This window comes from Physeter macrocephalus, chromosome 2 (assembly GCF_002837175.3).
Source record: "Physeter macrocephalus isolate SW-GA chromosome 2, ASM283717v5, whole genome shotgun sequence".
NCBI classification, from domain to species: Eukaryota; Metazoa; Chordata; class Mammalia; order Artiodactyla; family Physeteridae; genus Physeter; species Physeter macrocephalus.
Genome location: NC_041215.1, coordinates 97,166,644 through 97,186,970, shown reverse-complemented (window position 1 = coordinate 97,186,970; position 20,327 = coordinate 97,166,644). Strand labels below are relative to the sequence as shown.

Below are 20,327 nucleotides of genomic sequence, written 5' to 3'. Positions count from 1 at the left end.
ATTTTTGTTTTTATTTCCATTTCTCTAGGAGGTGGGTCAAAGATCAAAAAGGATCTTGCTGTGATTTATGTCCTAGAGTGTTCTGCCTATGTTTTCCTCTAAGAGTTTTATAGTGTCTGGCCTTACATTTAGGTCTTTAATCCATTTTGAGTTTATTTTTGTGTATTGTGTTAGGGAGTGTTCTAATTTCATTCTTTTACATGTAGCTCTCCAGTTTTCCTAGCACCACTTATTAAAGGGTCTGTCCTTTCTCCATTGTATATTCTTGCCTCATTTATCAACAATGAGGTAACCATATGTGCATGGGTTTATCTCTGGGCTTTCTATCCTGTTACATTGGTCTATATTTCTGTTTTTGTGCCAGTACCAAACTATCTTGATTAAGGTAGCTTTGTAGTATAGTCTGAAGTCTGGGAGCCTGATTTCTTCAGCTCCGTTTTTCTTTCTCAATATTGCTTTGGTTATTCGGGGTCTTTTGTGTCTCCATACAAATTGTGAAATTTTTTTTTCTAATTATGTGAAAAATGCCAAGGTATTTTATTCTTTTTGTTGCAATGGTAAATGGGAGTGTTTCCTTAATTTCTCTTTCAGATTTTTCATCATTAGTGTATAGGAATGCAAGAGATTTCTGTGCATTAGTTTTGTATCCTGCTACTTTACCAATTTCATTGATTAGCTCTAGTAGTTTTCTGGTAGAGTCTTTAGGATTCTCTATGTATAGTATCATGTCATCTGCAAACAGTGAAAGTTTACTTTAAATATATTTTTTCTATTGTGTGTTTTATATGATTATTTATGTTACATATGAGAGCAAATTTTTATATATTTAATTTATTACTGGATTCTTTACTAACTCTGATATCCATTTTCAATTAACCTTGTTGTTTTGAAGGAATACCCATTGCCAAAATGGAGACTAAATTTATGCAACAAGATAGAAAACAGAACATAAAAATTGGAGAGTGAATACAGCTCTAGAAAAAAATTGCAATCATACATATGCTTAGATTTATTATGAATGTCAACAAATATAATAGAAATGTACAAAACTATAATGCTGTCATACTGCTGTTGTATATAAATTTTAATTTAACCTTAATGTTTTCAAAACTTTGTTGTATTTTCTTGAAATTGAAATCTGAATTATATGGAAAATTTTACAACATAGGAAAAAGTAATTGTTCTGTGAGAATTTTTATTTTATAATATTTAATTACTTTAAAATTACTGTATCTTATCAAGAAAGTGATCCATGAAAGATCACTCTCCTTGTTTCCATACTCATTGTTTTCTACGATCCCTCCACACTTAGTTGTACTTTCAGACCAACACTGTCATTTTTTTGTTTCTGCATCTTGCCAAGTAATTTAAGAATTTAATATAAACTCAGGATTTCATAAAATTAAACAGCTTATCCTCTAGCTCTCCTGTAGAGCTCCTACACCACAGGCTTCATCAGGCAATACTGTATAAAATGATGCCACAGCATTCATCTGACTCGTTTGACTTACAGAACTCTTACTATTCATCTTGAATAATACAGTATTTAATGCAATAATTAAAATCTAACATTTTACTAATGTCTAAACTAGTTCATTAATGAAATAACTCAGAAAAAGACAAATACTGTTAATCACTTGTATGTGAAATCTAAAAAATAATACAAATGAATGTAAATGAAAAACAGAAAAAGACTCATAGATACAAACTTGTGATTATAAAAAGGGAGAGGGAAGGGGGGAGAGACAAATAAGGGGTATGGGATTAACAGATACAAACTACTATGTATAAAATAGATAAGCAACAAGGATATATTGTATAGCACAGGGAATTATAGCCATTACCTTGTAATAACTTAAAAGTATAACCTGCAAAAATACTGAATTACTCTGCTTTACACCTGAAACTAATTTAATATTGTGAATCAAATATACTTCAATATAAATAAATAAATAAATAAACTAGTTCATATTATGAATTGCTTTATAAATATCTTTTGGAAAATCATAGCTGACAGTCAATTCGTTTGCTATAGATTTGACTGCCTTTGATAGACTGAGATTTTATATTATTTAGTTCATGACACTTTGCAAATACTCATGATTTTCTAAAAAACATATTGATCATTTTATCTTTAGATCTTGCTATGGACTGAATGTTTCTGTCCCCCAAAAAACGTATGTGTTGAAGCCTAAATCCCCAATGTGACGGTACCTGGAGATGGGACCTTTAGGAGGTGATTAGGTCATGAGGGTGGAGCCCTTATGAATGGGATTAGTGCCATTATAAGAAGGAATAGAAGAAAGATGATCCTCCCACGTGAGGATACAGCGAGTAGACTGAAGTCTGTGAAGCAGTAAGGGAATACTCACCAGACACCAGATCTGCTGCCGTCTTGATTTTGGACTTCCCAGCCTCTAGAACTGTGAGAAATAAATGTTTGTTGTTTAAGCCACCCAGTCTATGGCATTCTGTTATAGCAACCTGAACTAAGAAGAGTTAGACTATTATAGTCACATGACCATCTTAATATATTTTTCATTCCAAACAACATCAAAAATTTAAAGAATAAAAGTTTTGTAAAAAATCAAAAGGCATGAAACAATATTTTAAAACTTCCCATTTTTACTTAGCTTATGTCACATTTCTGTCTTAAAATATAATAGTAATCAATACACATATACTCACATTGAAAGTGAAAATCATTGTCTAGGGTAGTAATCTGGAGCAAAATTTATAAAGAAAATCCAAATAACACACTTCATTCTGTATTTGTCATATGTAAGACAACCAGGACAATTTGAAATAGAAAGCCTCGATCTTGAATTCTATTAAAATGGGTGCTAAGTTCATATTGTTTAAGTCATTCTAAGTTGAAATAGAATAACTGAAGCCCAACTAATGGGTTCACAATCTCTTTGATTTTATTCTCTATTGCTAACTTTCAATATTAAAATGATAAGAGCTTTCCAGGGTAGAAAAATATTAGGTTTATTGCTTTTCCTCATTGTGTAACTTATTTTGTGGTGCCATTTCCCTCTTTTCCATTATAATATACCACACATAGACACTGTCAGCATCTGACTAAATTTAATAAGATAATAAGTTAATTTGGAGGCTACTAAAATAATTATTGCACATGGTTTCACACTTTGGGGCCATTTAGCCAAAATAAAATGTAATGACATGGTATTAGCTATTGTGCTCTAGATACAATGTTTCTATTTTAATCTCAGTTTGGGTGATTATACAATATATTGCCCAAAGACCTGTCAATCGAAAAAGTCTGTTACTTAATTTTCTGGATGCTATGACAATGGGTATACGCCAGGGCTCTCCTCGGAAAACTGCAGTGAAAAGCAATACAGCTTTTAGTCTCTGCTAACTACTTTCCTCTATACCAGGGGTCAGTAAACTTCTTCTGTAAAGGGCTAGATAATAAATGGTTTAGGTATGGTGGGTAATAAAATCTTTTTTGCAACTATTCCACTCGGGAATTGTAGTGTGAAATCAGCTACAAGCAATATGGAAACAAATTGGCACGTCCGTATTCCAATAAAACTATTTATAAAAATAGATGTTGGATTTTGCTAATGGCCTGTGGTTTGCCAGTGCCTTCCCTAGACCCTATACATTTTGGTCTACTCTATTTTATTCATATCATTTCTTTTACTTTCTCATGGCTTTATTTATTCAACTATGTATTGAAATCTCTCAAAGTCATGCCTTTCATCCAGGTGTCTCCCCTGTATTTTTAACTGTATTCTCAGTATCCTTACTTTGGTGTCTGATAAGCATTCTCAAACTAAATATGTCCAAAATTAAAAACTTGATACGACTTTATTCAAAGCTGATCCTTCCGAAATGAAAATAAATAGAAACAATACCCTTCAGTTGCTAAGGCTAAAAATACTAGAGTTACCCTTTTCCTTTCCTTTTTCTACCAATCCATATCCAATTGACCATCAATTTCTATAGGTTCTACATTTACAGTATATCCAGAATTTCATCTTTTCTCTTTACCTCCTTTCTACCACTCTGGTTTGAATCACTATCTCCTCACCAATGTATTACAATACCTTTCTAATTTTGACTGATCTAATAATAAGTTTAGCACTGAATATTGTATTTGAAGAATCTGCCAAGTATCAAATGGAAGATATCCAGAAGTAAGTTAGATTTCTGTATGTGATAAAATCTGTCATATATCCTAGAGTGTTTATCACCAGACAGTATGATAAATGATCATTAGGTTGATAATTTTTCTTTATACTCTGCTAAGTAATTTTCAAAATTGTCCACATAGAACAATTCTTGTAATAATGAAAAACATGAATGTGTTTTTTTAATAGAATAAGGGAAACAATAAAAATGAAGACAGTAAATGAGAACTAATCTGTGAGAAAGTGTAGTTATCAAGAGAAGAAGACATAAAGCTGCCGATGCAAGTTTGAGGTAGAGTTATTCTTGAGTTATACTCTCATTTGTTTAAATATTGCAACATCTTTTTAAAATTCTGGTTAGTGTATACATGGAATTTCAAGATACTTTTATTTGAATTATGCTGTTTATAAAATCACAACCTTTATCATTTGATTAGAGGTTAGATCACATACAGATTAAATACATCTACGAAAATAAAAATTAATCAAATTATAAATCTAGCATTCATATTGGGTTGGCCAAAAAGTTCGTTTGGGTTTTCGTTGTTGTTTTTTTTTAAAAATTAATTATTTATTTATTTATTTTTGGCTGCGTTGGGTCTTTATTTCCATGCGTGGGCTTTCTCCAGTTGCAGCGAGCAGGGGCCACTCTTCATCGCGGTGTACAGGCCTCTCACTGTCGCGGTCTCTCCCGTTCCGGAGCACAGGCTCTGGACGCGCAGGCCCAGCGGCCATGGCTCATGGGCCCAGCCGCTCCGCGGCATGTGGGATCTTCCCGGACCGGGGCACGAACCCGTGTCCCCTGCACTGGCAGGCGGACTCTCAACCACTGCGCCACCAGGGAAGGCCCCGTTTGGGTGTTTGGTAGGAAGTTAAGGAAAAAACCTGAATGAACTTTTTGGCCAACCCTACAGTTTTCAATTTCATGATATCTTTCCTTTTTTAATAGATTCCTGCTTTTGCACTGATTTAGAGTAGTTTCTTACTCTAAGGTACAATTTCTGTATTCCTAGATCACATCATTAAGTTCATCACCTACCTTAATTCTCTAGATTAGTTTCTTACAGAATGTTTCAATATATGATACTTAACTCATCTGAAAAATGCTGAGACTCACTATAGGTTACATGTAATAATAGTATGCTAAGGTAAAGATGAATCAGGTTTAGATATGGATACTGAAATCAAGACCTAACTAGAAGAAAGGGGGGACGTGACCATTATTAGAGCATGGACTTGAGGATATGGGAGGGGGGAAGGGTAAGCTGTGACGAAGTGAGGGAGTGGCATGGTCATATATACACTACAAAATGTAAAATAGATAGCTAGTGGGAAGCAGCCACATAGCACAGGGAGATCAGTTCGGTGCTTTGTGACCACCTAGAGGGGTGGGATAGGGAGGGTGGGAGGGAGGGAGACGCAAGAGGGAAGAGATATGGGAACATATGTATATGTATAACTGATTCACTTTGTTGTAAAGCAGAAACTAACACACCATTGTAAAACAGTTATACTCCAATAAAGATGTTAAAAAAATAAATAAATAAATTTTAACAGTATAACTGTAGTTATTAATAGGAAGAATTCTGCTAATGAAAAAAATCAATGATTTTATGTTTCACTTTTACCATTTCTATAAACTAATAAATAATTATTTTGTCAAAATGAACAAGGTACAGTAATATTGTTTAGTAATGAAATCTAATAATGCTATCACCTTTTAGGGAAAAAAAGAAATGTTATTTAATTTAAAAAATAAGAGAGAGAAACAGAATGAATCTGGTAAGAATCACTAAATTAGGGTAGAGATGAATGAAGGAATTTTAATACATTTTTGCTCAAAGATGGAGGTTAAGAAGACTGAGTGAAAGAATAAAAACCACATAATATAAGCAGTACATTGCTTATACCAATACCCAAATCTAATCTGCAGTGTTATTTGAAAAAATATATATTCAATTCAAAAATCAGGATGGTTGAGGATGACATTTAAAATAAGTAAAATTTCCATTAAAATGAATCAATTAGCTGTCTAGACATTCACTCAAGCCTTCTGCTTAAACCCCATCTCCAGTGATTATGCATGTGACAGTAAGTCACCCACTGATATTTTGGATTAAATGGTTGTTTATTATTATTCTTTTTTAGCCAAATTCTTCAAATAGAGTGAATTCTCACCATTTTCATTACAGTTCTGCTCTGTTTCATTCCTAGATTGATTATTTATTGCCATCATTTTACCTCAGATTATTAATAGATAACATATTGTCAGAGATAGCCTTTTAAGTTTTATTTGACAGGTTAAGATGTTTCTTTTGATTATAAATAAAGCCACAAGATAGAGTATTTACCAAAAAAAGCCATCTTTATATTGACAAGCTCTTTGACAGGACAATTCTAGTTACTACACCATATGACTTTCAAGGTAGACAAGCAGGGGGAGGGAGACTAAATAACAGGGATGCCTAGGAGATGCCCCAATTATTCTACACTTTAGTTGATATAATACAAGCTTTTAGTTGAAGCTTTGATCTTCATGACAATTTACTTTAAATTCTAAACTACACATATTTTGATCCAGCCTTGTAAGCCACGGAAGAGAGGTGCTTGTGACATAAAAAGGAGGGTGCAGTTTTAGAAACTGTAGTTTTAGAAACTACTTCCTCTTATATCTACTCAGAATTCTGGGAAAACCTCTCTACCAAGCAGTGTAATAATCCTATATCAAAAGCCCAATTTAGAAGCAGACGGTCATTGTGATTCTAAAAGAAGTTTAGTATGACAAATATATTTATAATAAATTAATGGTGAGTTCTAAAAAAATATATGTTTAGTATGAAATCAGAAAAACACTATACACATGGTGCCTTTCATATATCACAGGATCATGAAGTCACAGAGTGGTGTCATTAACAGTAGCAGGGTCTTGAAGTCAGATACATGAGTATGAAGCCCTCTGTTGTCAATGGGAAAGTATGTGATTTGGACACTTTAAAACTTGTTTGAACATCAGTATCTTCACATGGCAGATATAAATAACAATACTTACTTCATAGTTGAAGATAAGTACCTATAAAATGCTGGGTTCACTGTAAGTGTAAATAAATATTTGTTTCCTCCACTCCCTGTCACACAATTCTAGTGTCTCACAATTTCATTCCTATGTCATAGATCTTTGATAGCAGAGATCTCTGTGGGAATTAGGCAATGTAATACGCTGGCCAACTTTTGGCTCTACTATTTATTAGCTGTATTATGTTAATATATGAGGGAAGGAACTGCCTTTGTTCCTTCATATATGCAGTAAAGATAATAGTACCAGTTTACCAGTTTGTGGATTAACAGCTTGTAACATGATTTGCACGGTCCCTGACTTATTAAGTGTTAATGCATATCTATTTTTATTATTCTTATTCTCAGAAATTTTGTCCTACATTTTATTCTCTTTTCAAGCATACATTGCTTTAATGAAGTGAGTTATTTCCAGTCTCAGAAAAATTTTTCGAATCTATATTTCTATAGGATTAATCTGCTAATTTGAAAAAAGGGAATCTAAAGCATAGGACCTATTTCAAATGAGTGAAGTTTGTGTGTTTGGTGTCTCTTAGTCATTCCAGGAATGGAGTTTCAGAAAGGATCCAGCTCATCTTCTCTGAAATGATTTATATTTTAAAACCAACCAATCTTCTCTTTCAGAGAAGAACACAGGAAAAACAGCCAATCCTTTTTCATTATATGGACCACATGAATTTGATCTTGAGGAAAGTGAAGCAGGGCTAAAATTTCCTGTTCTACCAGTGAATCCCACTGAATAGACTTGAAGCGCATGGTTTTTAGTAATGCTTAATCTGACATGCCAAGAAGGGAATATGGAGGAAGAACCCAGGAAGGATGGGCTGCCCTACAGCTGAGACCATTTAAATTAAAATCCATAAGTTAGTAACTGTACCCTATGCCCAATGGTACCAAAGATTTACCAATACTAACTGAATTACTATGTAGGGTCTTGCCTAGGGTCAGTACCTAACATCTCTGAAGAGTAGGGCTGAGTAGTCTTTCCTAACAAGACAACTCTTTGGGTGGGGAACTGGCTGGACACCCCTGTTGTTTTCCAGGTTATTCTCTCTAGGCTTTAAATAAGATTAAAGCAAAATTTAAGAGTGTGTGTATATATACATACATGCATATGTGTCCATTTGTACACATATGTATATTTCATATATGTATGTATATTTTCTTTCAGGTGATATCAATTTTGACAAATGTCTTCTTATCTCTAATATAAGTCCTGGCCATTCACTCATCCTAAGGGACACACTGAACCTTTATCATAGTCTAGAGGCCCTCCTTTCAAGTTCCCTATGTATAAATATTTAAAGGACAAATTTAATTTGGATCACCAGCATTGTTCTATATAGGCAGGTATACACCAGCATACTTTGCCAAATAATAATGAATGTATTCTAATTGGAATTGGACTTGGCATTCCACCAAGGATAGTCTTTTTCACCTAAAAATTGTCAAACTAAAGCTTTAAACAGCATAAATGTGTGACAAGTCATGGACCCATAAATAAATGTGAGACAGTGAGGCATATAGTATAAGGGATATAAGCTAAAGTTTACAATACTTTTCTATCAATTTTAAGAAATTATTCACTAGAATTATTCCAAATTATTTATATATACTCAACTATAAAAGAACAGGTTAAATCACTACAAGAAATTGAATAAACCCGTCTGTTCTGTGGTGTTTTTAGTAGGCCTACTAATGAGTAGATGGAACAGTTGCCTGTGTACAAATTAACCCATCAGTTTCCTAGCAGAGAAAGGAGACACCTACACTCTGCTAACATTATTGGGTTCAGAGAACATTTAGGGGCAGTGTTTAAGGAGTTGTGGGAAAACAAATAAATGACAGAAAGAAAAGTGAAGTTGCTGAAGACTGCAGGTATTTCTCATTATTGTGTACTTATATCCCAACAATGTTCATGTAATTTAACAAAGCTATGAAGGGTAATGACCCTAACCTCATAAATCATTGTATTACTACTTGAAAACTGCATACAAGAGGATAGCAAGATTTAAGTGGGGTTTTTAAATCTTCATGAATCTGCTATGATTTAATATAAACCAGGCTCTTTAATCTTATTATAGAATAAAGACTATGCCTAGGTTTACTCTTCTGATTCAAACTATGATCTTCCTTGGAGTATTCTTCTCTACCTATGCTGTTTATGAAGGGTAGCAGGGTATCTAATAAGTCTACATGTGCACATGTATTGGAAAAGGTTTAACTTTACTGCCTTTCCCCTGTTCTCTGTTGATATACTCCTCCTTTCTGATTTACAGATACTAAAGCTAACACGTAATCCATAAAGCAAAAACTAAGATATAATTTATCAACCTGTACAAACCATTTCAGATACATTCTTTTGTGGTCTACACAGTCAGCAAACATAGTCATTCAATTCTCCTAATACCATAAAAAAAGGAAGAGAGCTATTCTTGTGGGATTTTATGTACCCTGAAAAAAAAATGTATATGATAAGGATCTATTCTTTTTTTCTATTCTACCCAGTGATCACAATAATAACCTGTTACACATAAACGGTACTGTATAGTTTTTAAATTTTTTCATACCTATGCTTCTGATTTCTTTAGCCTTTTTAAAAAAGAAAAGCTAATATTACAACCTCATTTTTTTTTTTTTTTTTTTTTTTTTTGCAGTACGGGGGCCTCTCACTGCTGTGGCCTCTCCCGTTGCAGAGCACAGGCTCCGGACCCGCAGGCTCAGCGGCCATGGCTCATGGGCCTAGCTGCTCTGTGGCATGTGGAATCCTCCCAGACCGGGGCACGAACCCGTGTCCCCTGCATCGGCAGGTGGACTCTCAACCACTGCGCCACCAGAGAAGCCCTACAACTTCATTTTAAAGATGAAAAAACACAGGAGAATAAAATAGGGTAACTGACTTATACAGAGCCACATGGCTTTTAAGGGTAGGCTAGAGACTAGAAACCTTGTCCTCTACTAACCCAGTACTCATTCAGTGAAAAACACTATCTTACTGAGCACCTTGCCTTATGAAATGGACATTTCATCTCTATATAAGTGAGCCAACTCTTGTATCTGCTGCTTAAAAATCTTCAGTCTTGCTATAGTTACCATAATTAATTGCACATCATAGAAATTAAACAGAAAAATATTAATACTTTTTAGATATAAAATAATAATTATAATCATGGACTAAGAACAGAACACAAGCAAGGAGCCAACATTAATTCTTCAAGTTAATTCTCCTTAGATACATAAAAATGACCACATTACACAATTAATGCTGGATTGTTAACTCCATTTTGTTACAGAATAACTGAATTATAACTCGGTCTATTGAAAAAAATCACAAAGTGATTCTGTTAAGATGAGTTACTATATTGAGAAATAATATAAAATTATATGTGTGGATAAATTTGTTGAATATATGATCTTAACTATCCAAAATTTAGGAAACTAGTGTTTTTGAGGGATTCTATCTAAATCAGCAGTCCCCAACATTTTTGGCACCAGGGACCGGTTTCATGGAAGACAATTTTTCCACGGACTGGGGGCGCTGGGGGGCAGTGTGGGGAGGGGGGATGGTTCAGGCAGTAATGTGGGCCATGGTTTATGTGGTAATGTGCACAATGGGGAGCAATGGGGAGTGGCAGATGAAGCTTCGCTCACTTGCCTGCCACTCACCGCCTACTGTGTGGCCCGGTTCCTAACAGGCCGCAGACTGGTACCAGTCCTCAGCCCAGGGGCTAGGGACCCCGCATCTAAATTTATCAGCATATACTAATTAAATTCGCATACTTTAAGTTTGAAATTCTGGGAAAGATATGTACATAGTATATAAGAACCAATTAGACAACATCCATCTGAATTTTTGAGTTGTCTAAAGTATAGCTAAGAATTTGTAGCTTGGCTCTCATTCTAAACAAGACTTGGAAATATTCTAAAATTGTTTATGCCAAAAAGCAAGCAGGACTCCTTTAGTGCAATCACACGGAAAATATAAAAACTTAGCCAGAGGTCTGGATTTTGCTCTGTGGAGTTTGTCCATCCCTAAATTAAAGGTTGTACTTTCTAGTGTGTATCCATAAAGTGTAAATTTAATCAACATACCCAATATTTGCAACAATGGCATTTCAGAATGCTAAGAACACCTTACTTGATTAGTTAATCTTAAAGAACGCTTCACCCTAAGTCCTCCAAATGCCTACCCTTAGGAAAGCATATTTGCTGTGGAGGTTGTATCTTTAGATTATATTTCTACACAACATAAATGAATGACCTGATCCCATTTATAAAGGATTTCCCTCAGAAAGCTCAGAGCTTGTCAAAGTAAAACATAATATTGGCAAATGTACCGTTGTTTTTTCCAGTTTTTTTCCAAGCAGATTGTTGTGCTTAGCCAAAGCAAAAGCAAACATACGGCACTAAGAGATATATGAAAAGATGGTATTCTAGAATGCCTGATGATCTTTTTTCCTCTGCCTGCTTGCTGCCACTTTCTCCTGCTATAGGGATAAGCCTGTGCCTCATGAGCATGAAATACACTTATGGAGAACAAGAAGTTCATCACAAAGACTGATCATAAGAACTGCTACCCTAATTCACAGTTTCAGGCCTTTTCAGTAGTGTCAGCTGTCCCTGGAGACTCCCAACAGTCTGACGTCAAACTCCCCTCCAGGAGCTGTTTTTAGTTATACTTTGGCTGATTTCATAAAATGTCAAATGCAACAGGCCTGCTGGGGTGAGAAATAATTTAGTCTTAACAAATTTGTGCTTCACTGGCATTTCTTCCGTGTTACTGTTTTACCATTAGGTTTTCATTAATGAGGCTTGGAGTGTCTCCAGGCTTATTATGCAGCATTGGAAATGTAAAACTTATTTTCTGGGGTTGTTTGGTGTCCTGACATTCAGACATCAGCCCTCAAGGCAGCAGTAGTAAAATGACTTAAGTGCTATTAAAATGAGTCCAAATAACCACATTTATTCTGTCTTCTTATTAAAAACTATTCCAACCAATATTTTTCTGACAGGCCTATCTTGGCTTGATCCAAAACATTGGAACCCTCTGTGAAGATCAGCAGGCCATAGAAGGCAAAAAGTCTGTTCAGAACTCTGGAATCCAGCAGCCTTGGCCACTGTTTGCTCTGGAATAAAGAGAGAAGCAAATGGTCGCTGGGTTTTCTTACAGGGCATCACTCTGCAACCACTGAACTGTCTTCCCTAAAGGTACTTTAACAGAACTAGCTCCATGTTTATTACAAAAGATGTGGTGGAAAAACAGCCTCCTTAGGACAAACATTTTGTTCATGATATATGGAATGGTTGACAAGAGTCACCAATCATAATTAGGAGTATTTATTTCACATATGAATCATCAATGAAGATCTATTTATAGTCATCTCTACTTTGCTCTTTACACAAAACACATAGGAAAAAACCCCATTTTATATAATTCTTCAGTCTAATAGTTCATTCTAAGACGAGAATTGTCTATAGGGGATAACTGAGTTAACAGCAATCAGCCATGTTTCAAGAGATAACATGAAGCTAAAATTGGAAGCAATGGGCTAAGTTACTATGATTTTCCTGTATTTTCTTAAAGACGTAGATAACCCAGAGCAAGTGAGTTCCTTCAGTGCTTCAGTGTTCTTTATCTGTATAGACAGATCCTTAGGATACCATATTTTAAGACTGAGGCACAATACACATAGAGAAATGAATCACAGGTGTGAACATTGTTTTGCCTATCACCCCTACTGGGCACTGAGACAGGCACCATGGTATATTAAGGAGCTATTCTGTGAGCCAAGAGACTTGGCTTGGCTTTCTTCTCCATTGTAGGTCTTGAATAACTCAGCCAAGGCATTTAACTTCTGTTTTCAGTTTCCTTAACTGTAGCATGTTTAAAAAGCCCTAAATGAGCATGGAATTCCTCCTGCAATCAATACTTTGTCATTCTAATTAGTTCTTAATAAAGTTTAAAGGAAACTTTTTGAAAACTGGTAGGAGCAAATCCTGAGTGTCTATTGCTTGCCTAACCTAGGCTATGACCTAAAAAGTTCACGCACTAAACGCAACTCATTTTATAAAATACAGTTAGCTTTAGGACTACTCTATTCTGAAGAAAATCTACTTCCTATGACTGCCTACAGGAATCCCCATTGATCAAATATCTATGAATAATATAAAACTTATTTAAATTAGAGGATGGAAAATATATGTGCTCTGCGTACTTCACCTCCATAAAAACCTACTTCATCACCATGCTGAATATCAAATTTCTGGTGCAGGTCAAATCATGAATTGGAACTTGCCTAAATATAACAATAAATAAAGAAATGAACAATTAAATTATCTTGGCTTCTTTTATTAATCTTTCTAATAAATGGATCTATTTCTGGGTGTACTCTGGCCAGAAAAATTACACAGTATATCTAGAATTTTATGAAAAAGAGCCTTTTTCATGACCTCTTTGTCCATGGTTATTTGGATGTACTCAAATAATGTCATTTACTATTTCTAATTACTTGTCTTGTAATAATTTAGTTCCTAGATATCAGTGTGCTGTATTAACACCATCACGATTCACAATCACTAGTATGGAGATTCTATTACATAATCTTTTATTTTATTATCTATTAAGCACAGTACTAAATATGTCTGTAGAAAATAGATCAAAGCAGTCAGTGGAGAAACTGCAGTAATTGTAAACTTGGACATCCAAGAGTAGAAACAGGATTTAAACAGTTGCAGAATTATCCCAAAACAAAACAATACTGAGTTCTTGAATTTGACTGTTGAATTGTTCAACCTTTATGACTGTCTAATACCTTATGAATATCCTTCTAACCTTTGGGGGAATAGCAAGATTCATAAATTCTGCCTCCATTAAGGAGAAACAGAAAGTCCTGGTCATCACACAGCTAATATAAACCATTTAAGCAAATGATTTGAAAGTCAGTGAATGAAGAAGCCGGTTTTGTGTTAGGTATCCATCTGGTGGCAAGAAGAGGAGCAGAAATATCTGGCTTTTGATTTCATCGATGGTCACAAGCTCCGCTCCCAAATGCACAGAAGGCATTGGTGCTGGCATTAATGGCAGTGTGACTAAGTCAATCTCTGGGCTGTAAACATGAGCATCTAGCCACTAGTGGCAGCAAATAAATTTGTGTGCTGTCCTCACTGCCACTTCTGCAGTGGTTTTGGATGTTTGTCAGCACTTACCCTGAAGCACTCTTTCCTCCATGTTCCTAATTATTGTGATACCCTACAATACCTTTTCAATAAACTTTTCTTTTTAATCAGCCAGCCTCATCTACTAATATGCCTTATTGATAAAAGTGAGTAGAAGTACTATAATTATTTTTCCCCAACATATTAAACTTCACAGAGAAGTTCCCCTGGAATCAGTGCTTAGGTTCAAATCCCAGTGCTGATAATCAATAGGTAAGTGATTTAAGATAATGTCTTCATCTCTCTATGCTTTAACTTCTTCATATGAAAAGTGAGATAATAAACATCTCATGGATTTATTATGATTTATTATGAAGTAATACTGGTTGAGTGTTTAGAATAGTGATTGAGATATACAAAATACTCAGTCAAGATTAGTTAGCTGATAAAATAAAAATGATAATAACAACAATATATTATGCCAGTCAATAATGGAAATCCATATTTATGTATTTCAATATTCTGATTTTCACAAAAGTAGCTATTATTAAGATTAGATATTTAAATCAAACTTCTTAGGACTATATTATTTTATACCTTTTTTCTCTGTAGCTGTTTTGAGGTTATTTATAAAACTCCCTTTCTTCCAACTACCCCACAAAATATGAGCCTCTTTTCTTTAGGACTTTTGTAGCTTCTGTATTAAAATGGAAAGTAAAAACCTTGTGACAAAGCTTGGTAATATTTTTGGTCCAGCAAGAATTTTTTAAAAATTTAGAAAACAAATAAAACGCACTTATAGAGTTGCAGTCAAACGATTTATACATAAAAATGAAATAGAGGGGTGGGATAGGGAAGGTGGGAGGGAGACTCAAGATGGACGGGATATGGGGATATATGTATACATATAGCTGATTCATTTTGTTTTACAGCAGAAACTAACACAACATTGTAAAGCAATTATACTCCAATAAAGATATTAAAAAAATGATATAGATAAGGGAGCACTTGATAATATCTGTGAATCTGAAAATTTAGAGGAACAACAAAACAAAATAAAAAGCAACAAAAATGCACGTAAGTATACATTCACATACACAGTAGTTAATTTCATTTGCTTCATTGTTTAAATTAAAATTACTTATACAGTTCTTATATTACATTTAAATTTTACTGGATGGAATCAAGAGTCTCGTATGAAGCATAATCTAGTAGGAAGAGAAATACTGTGAAATCTGAGTATTTAGTTCTCTATGTCAATATATACTATAAGCCGACATTTTAAATAGATTCTGAAAATACATGGCTTTATTTATAAAATAATTTTTTTCTCCTTAAAATCTACTCAAATTTCTAAGATAGTAAGATCAGTAATTAACCTTAGTCCTAGATATACTTGTATTACTTGTTAAAACCAATATGTTTTGATGCTTGATATAGGTAGCTATTGCTATTAAAATTCCCTTATTTAAAATAACTCAGTTAACAAATGTCAAAAAAAACTTTTTTCTTTTAAGAATTCTGTGTAGTGCATGATATATTTAAATATGTATATGTAAATGAGTGATTAATGTATTCCCTGAACTATTGTAACTAGAACATTTTATGCTATAATTAAAAGAATTACTTATCTGCAATAGTTCAAGTAATGAAACTGTAAAGTAATAGGAATCAGTCTTGTTTTGACAGAAAAAACAAAAAATAGAGTCTCTCGATTATTGCTCATGGCAAAAACATAAGAATGAGTATTGAAGGGCACCTACAAATGATGGAATATTTCCCCTAAGTATTATTACCTTCCAGGTCACCTGCCTTTTATGTTCTCTGTACTTCATTTTTAGCTTATTTAAGTTTGTAATTCAATAATACTTTATAATTCTTAAGAATTTTTCTTCATGTTAAGCTTCCTTTGTGCTAATATATTTTAATTCAAATAAAGGTGAATTATTTTGAACTTAAAGTAGGAAAATATTGAGAAATTCATAGCCTGTTCCTTTCCTCGACAAAATTCTTGACTTCACAGACCTCTATAGCCTAATGATATTCATTTCACCATTTAAACTATTAGAATTTCTTGCTCAAATTTTCTTATTTTCTTACTATAAGCAAACTTAAAAAAGAGATTCATTCATTCTCAGACAACAAAATCAGCATTGTGAGCCACACTTTTTCATCAAATGAGCCTGAAAAATTCCAAAAGTATCAGTGTTTTTTCCTTTACCTCTGAGACTGTATTGTTTAAAGGGAGTATGGCAATACAAAACTTTTAGGTTAAAAGTGAAGAATTCTTACTGTGAAATATAAAAGGCTCAAACTGACAGTAACTGTCAAATGTTCCTATTTCTCCTCCCATTTATTTTCTCATTCTATATCTCTTCTGTATCAAACAATCATAAGAAGGACAGTCAACTCTAGCCAGACTAGGCAGCAAAAGTTGTTATTGGAAAATAGTTAGGAACTCAAGAACTGATGGCAAACTTAATAGACCAGGCTTTGAAAACAGGTAAAAAAGCAAAAGCTGGTCAGGAAACATTACTAACCATGCTTAATACAAACAGTTTGGCTAGGACTCTGTCCCTACAACTATAGAAGGCTCTTATTGGGCCTTGGTGCTGCATTCACTGAAAACCCCTTCATTTGCTATAAATGAACCCTAACCACTCATGTCTCAAATTCCATATTCAAAGTTTTTTGTGGGAGCAGCTATTTGGCTGAACCCATGTCACATGCCCAAACCTTTGGTCATCAGGGGCAGAAAAATGAAAGTTAGTCTTATTTTCACTACCACTGTGAGAAGCAGGACATCTCATGATAATACACAAATTGAAGAGTATTCCAAAGCAAGAAAGAAAGCTGAACTAAGAGCAATCAAAATAAACAAACTGAAAGGCCCATGGTCTTCTTCCATACTGTCTCATCTTTGCCTAAGATTTCAGTTATTACTGAATAACTACTGAATTTGTGTCTCCATCTGAAAACCCATTCCTGGGCTTCAGATTGTTATATTCGAATGATGATGGATATTTATACTTATATATTTCCATACATCTCAAAAACTAAATATGATGTACACATATCATTGCTCATTGATTCCCCCTCATTCACCTCCCAAAAAAAGACTGCTGCTCCTCATTTCTTTACTCAGGAAAAAATTCTAATATTCTCCTAATTGCCAAAATCAGGGAGTTACCCTAAAAACTGTCCCCTCTCTTACCTTCCCACTACATAAAATCATTTACCAAATTGGAATCATTTAGCAAAATTGGCCATTTCTACATATATGATCAATCAGTTGACATTACTTCCTTCATTCTGGCCTTCAACACTTGCCAATTCAATTGTGGAAAACTCCTGTTTTCTTTGCCTGTAGTATCACTCCTCTCCCATACAATCAATGTGATCTTTCTAAAACTAAAATCAGATAATGCAAATACCTTCTTAAAGGGCTTCAAAAACTTCCTGTGACTTTCATTATGGCTTACAAACTCATTTTCAAGGTTACAGCCTGTAGTGAATTTGACACTTGCTTTGTTCTTCAGGCTCCCTTCTCACTATTTTCTTAGCATCCTATAAACCAAATTTATAAAATCACATTGCATTTATATTTTAAATTCTCTGTTATAATCTCTTAATAACAGGATATTAAGAAAAAATAAAGGAATGACTGCATTTAATGTGCTCATTAATTGTAAGAAATATGTCATTTTTCAGAAATATCAAAATGTAAGAAAAATATGTACTTTGTAGCCCAAAATTGCCAATATCTGGAATTCCATGAACATTTGTATTTCCTGTAGCTTCCATGTCTTGGCATGAGTTACTCTGTTTTCCTAGAGGGTCAAATCACCATGGCTCCACTCCTCACCAGCTAACTTTTAATCATCTTTCAAAACTCTACTTAAAAGTTATGTTTTGGAGAGGAGCTTCAAGATGACGATAGAGTAAGACGCGGAGATCACCTTCCTCCCCACAAATACATCACCAATACACCTATATGTGGAACAACTCCTATAGAACACCTACTGAACACTGGCAGAAGACCTCAGACCTCCCAAAAGGCAAGAAACTCCCCACGTACCTCGGTAGGGCAAAAGTAAAACCAAAAAACAGAGACAAAAGCATAGGGACAGGACCTGCACCAGTGGGAGGAAGCTGTGAAGGAGGAAAGGTTTCCACACACTAGAAAGCCCCTTCACGGGCAGAGACTGCAGGTGGTGGAGGGGGGAAGCTTCGGAGCCACAGAGGAGAGCGCACCCACGGGGTGCGTAGGGCAAGCGGAGAGATTCCTGCATGGAGGATCGGTGCCGACCAGCACTCACCAGCCCAAGAGGCTTGCCTGCTCACACGCCGGGATGGGTGGGGGCTGGGAGCTGAGGCTCCGGCTTTGGTCAGATCTCAGGGAGAGGACTGGGGTTGGCTGTGTGAACACAGCCTGAAAGGGGCTAGTGCGCCACGGTTAGCTGGGAGGGAGTCCAGGAAAAGGTATGGAACTGCCAAAGAGACAAGAGACTTTTTCTTGCCTCTTTGTTTCCTGGTGCACGAGAAAAGGGGATTAAGAGTGCAACTTAGAGGAGCTCCAGACATGGGTGCAAGCCGCGGCTATCAGTGCGGACCGCAGAGACGGGCATGAGATGCTAAGGCTGCTACTGCAGCCACCAAGAAGCCTGTGTGCAAGCACAGGTCACTATCCACACCTTCCCTCCTGGGAGCCTGTGCAGTCCACTACTGCCAGTGTCCCGTGATCCAGGGACAACTTCCCTGGGAGAACACATGGCGCGGCTCAGGCTGTTGCAACGTCACACTGTCCTCTGCCGCCGCAGGCTCACCCCGCACTCCGTAACCCTCCCTCCCCCCTGCCTGAGTGAGCCAGAGCCCCCGAAGCAGCTGCTCCTTTAACCCCATCCTGGCTGAGCGAAGAACAGACGCCCTCAGGCGACCTACACGCAGAGGCAGGGCCAAATACGAAGCTGAATCCCAGGAGCCGTGCGAACAAAGAAGAGAAAGGGAAATCTCTCCCAGCAGCCTCAGAAGCAGTGGATTAAATCTCCACACTCAACTTGATGTACCCTGCATCCGTGGAATACCTGAATAGACAACGAATCATCCCAAATTAAGGAGGTGGACTTTGGGAGCAATGACATATATATATATTTGCCCCTTTTTCTCTTTTTGTGAGTGTGTATACGTATGCTTCTGTGTGTGATTTTGTCTGTATAGCTTTGCTTTTACCATTTTTCCTAGGGTTATGTCTGTCCGTTTTTTTGTTTGTTTGCTTGGGGTTTTTTAGTATACTTTTCAGCGCTTGTTATCATTGGTGAATTTGTTTTTTGGTTTGGTTATTCTCTTCTTTCTTCCTTTCTTTTTTTTAATAACTGAAATGATTTTTTTAATAATTATTTTTTGTTTTTTTATTTTAATAACTTTTATTTTATTTTATCTTTTTCTTCTTTCTTTCTTTTTTTTCCCTTTTATTCTGAGCCGTGTGGATGACAGGCTCTAGGTGCTACAGCCAGGCATCAGGGCTGTGCCTCTGAGGTGGGAGAGCCAAGGTCAGGACATGGTCCAGCAGAGACCTCCCAGCTCTACATAATATCAAATGGCGAAAATTTCCCAGAGATCTCCATCTCAACACCAAGACCCAGCTCCACTCAAGGACCAGCAAGTTACAGAGCTGGTCACCCTACACCAAACAACTAGCAAGACAGAACACAACCCAATCCATTAACAGAGAAACTGCCTAAATCATAATAAGGTCACAGACACCCCAAAACACACCACCAGATGTGGACCTGCCAACCAGAAAGACAAGATCCAGCCTCATCCACCAGAACACAGGCACTAGTCCCCTCCACCAAGAAGCCTACACAACCCACTGAACCAACCTTACCCACTGGGGGCAGACAACAAAAACAATGGGAACTATGAACCTGCAGCCTG

At 35.7% G+C, this 20,327-nt stretch overlaps 1 long non-coding RNA gene across 2 annotated transcripts in view; it reads right to left on the bottom strand.

Moving 5' to 3' along the window:
• The window catches only part of LOC129391413 (uncharacterized), a 199,933-nt gene that overhangs the window by 157,510 nt on the left and 22,096 nt on the right, over positions 1 to 20,327 (bottom strand). For both annotated transcript variants that reach the window (XR_008615482.1, XR_008615483.1), the window contains exon 2: positions 2,373 to 2,423. This is a non-coding gene — a long non-coding RNA (uncharacterized lncRNA). The remainder of the gene's footprint in view (positions 1 to 2,372; positions 2,424 to 20,327) is intronic.